At 45.8% G+C, this 2015-nt stretch overlaps 1 long non-coding RNA gene across 2 annotated transcripts; it reads right to left on the bottom strand.

The window, feature by feature from the left end:
- Positions 1 to 297: 297 nt before the first annotated feature.
- Positions 298 to 1931, bottom strand: LOC102214312 (uncharacterized). 2 transcript variants are annotated; one of them, XR_312310.1, is made up of 4 exons: positions 1130 to 1931; positions 972 to 1021; positions 740 to 866; positions 298 to 650 (listed from the first exon to the last, which is right to left on the bottom strand). It is a non-coding gene; the product is annotated as an uncharacterized LOC102214312 (long non-coding RNA). The 2 variants fall into 2 exon arrangements; XR_312309.1 differs by having other exon boundaries at positions 972 to 1931.
- Between the last annotated feature and the right edge of the window lie 84 nt (positions 1932 to 2015).

Consider the following 2015-nt stretch of genomic DNA (forward strand, 5'->3'; position numbering starts at 1 on the left):
CCACTCTGACCCGGGATCTCAGCAGCCCACATGAACCAGATCAGACAGAAAACATGGACACAAAGTCCTGATTTGATACGAGGGTGACCTTTGATCTTTTTATTAAGGTAGATGTTTGTTAGTCGCTTAGCTGTTCAGGTTAGTGGGCGGGGCAAAGGTTAGCTCTGACCCAGAGACACTGAACAGAAACTTCTGTCACCTTTCAAAGTAAGCAGCCACATTTTACGGCTGATTCTGAGTCTCTGCTGTTAAAATGCAAAGGAAGCTGGCAGGGTGGGGTGGGGGCCTTACCTAAACACGCAGTTTGTCTTTGAATGAGCTCTGGATGCAGGATTCTGTGGTGGGAAAGATCGTGTGATAGGAGCCAGTTTCAGAGCAGAAGGGGCCCCAGCAGGGAGAGGCACTTCCTTTCATCCGTCACATCCATCTTCCCTCCTCGGCCTTTTCTCTGCACTCGGTTCTGTCCTCTGCCGCTGCTGAAGGATTTAAAGGTCTACTGAAACAGTAATGTGAGCATGTCGCTCCAGTTTGCCGTGGGTGTCGAGGCCCCGCCGCGCTGCCTCAACACAGGAAGTTTATATTGTGTTTCAAAGAATGGCAGCTCAGGTTTGACGGCCATTCCGGGCCACTGTCGTTCAAGCCTCGCCGCCCTGAAAGGATCGTGATAAGAAGAATGAATGAGGTGACGCCACTTCCTCTAAACAACACAATGCTCTCCTTCAAGAATGCAGGTCCTGACCTCTGGAGGCGGCAGGGTCACGACGGTGGTCCACGAGCTGGACTATCTCAGTACCAGATGACGTCTCCATCAGCGCCACTGTGAGGCTCATTTAAACCAATCAGAAGAAGCTGAAAGTTTCCTTGTTCTTCACCCATAAATGTGCAGATAACTTTCATAAGAATACTGAAGAAAAATCTTTCAGATTTATTAAATGTAAAGCTGAACTGTGATAACTCAAGAAGGAAGTCACCTGGATCTTCACTTCCTGCCTGCCACACAGCGGTCCACGATGATGACATCCTGATTCATGCAGACCAACCAATCACCATTGTTGCTGTTTGCTCTGAGGCGTTTTCATGCTACAGATTTATCATATGAATATAAATCAAACTGCAGCCTGATTGTTACCTGACACGTGACAGCACCGCCTACACGGCAAAACTGCAGAACCTGGAAGTGACAGCAAGAAGAAGATCAGAGTTTCAGGTTCAACTCAGCAAGGACACTGTTAGAAATTCATACAATATTAAATATTTTATTGGAAACCATGATGGAGATCTGAAGCAGTAAATATCTGAGGATGAATAAAGGAAGATTAATGCCGTGACTTGCAGCTCCTGCAGGGCGTCACATCCACCACTGAGACTAAAATAAGATGAGATGTGTTGCAGTTAATTGTAGGCTACCAACAAACATCCAACAAGTCTGAGCTCCAGTTTTGGTGAGTGACATTCTTGAATTTTAATTGGATGTTACTGAGCACTAATTAGCCGGAGTCTGTGTGATGCTCGTGTGCAGTCTGTGGATGCAGATGGGTCTGTCTCTGCCCCCGGTGTCACGAGCAAATACAGAATGCAGTTTTTAATTGATAAGCATTTATGTCAGTTAAATATGTTCACCTTTGGCTCCAACAGCAACGTGGAGGAAGGTTTATTCTAATACATCAATGTGTGCTCCCCACAGAGTGAAGGAACATCAGTGACACTGAGATCCATACAAACCTGCTGAGTGTGTCACTGTCACGTGTCCATAAATCAAAGTGTCAAATTCAGTATGAAACACGTGTTTTTAAACTCTGACCCGCTTTTCTGATGAGCTGAAAGGTTGCTGTGTCCATCTGCTGCCTGCCTTTCTGTTTTCCATCAGACAGAAATAAAACCGTCAGCAGATGGAGAACAGCAACGAGTGTGTGAGGAATTAGCCTGACTTTATCCGCCACATCTGCACCCGCACACAAACACAGCAGGAGAAAACTGCCCCACATTTAAAAAGCATCACATTATATATATATATA

This window comes from Pundamilia nyererei, unplaced genomic scaffold (assembly GCF_000239375.1).
Source record: "Pundamilia nyererei isolate P.nyererei 1_Seehausen unplaced genomic scaffold, PunNye1.0 scaffold00379, whole genome shotgun sequence".
Taxonomy (NCBI): Eukaryota; Metazoa; Chordata; class Actinopteri; order Cichliformes; family Cichlidae; genus Pundamilia; species Pundamilia nyererei.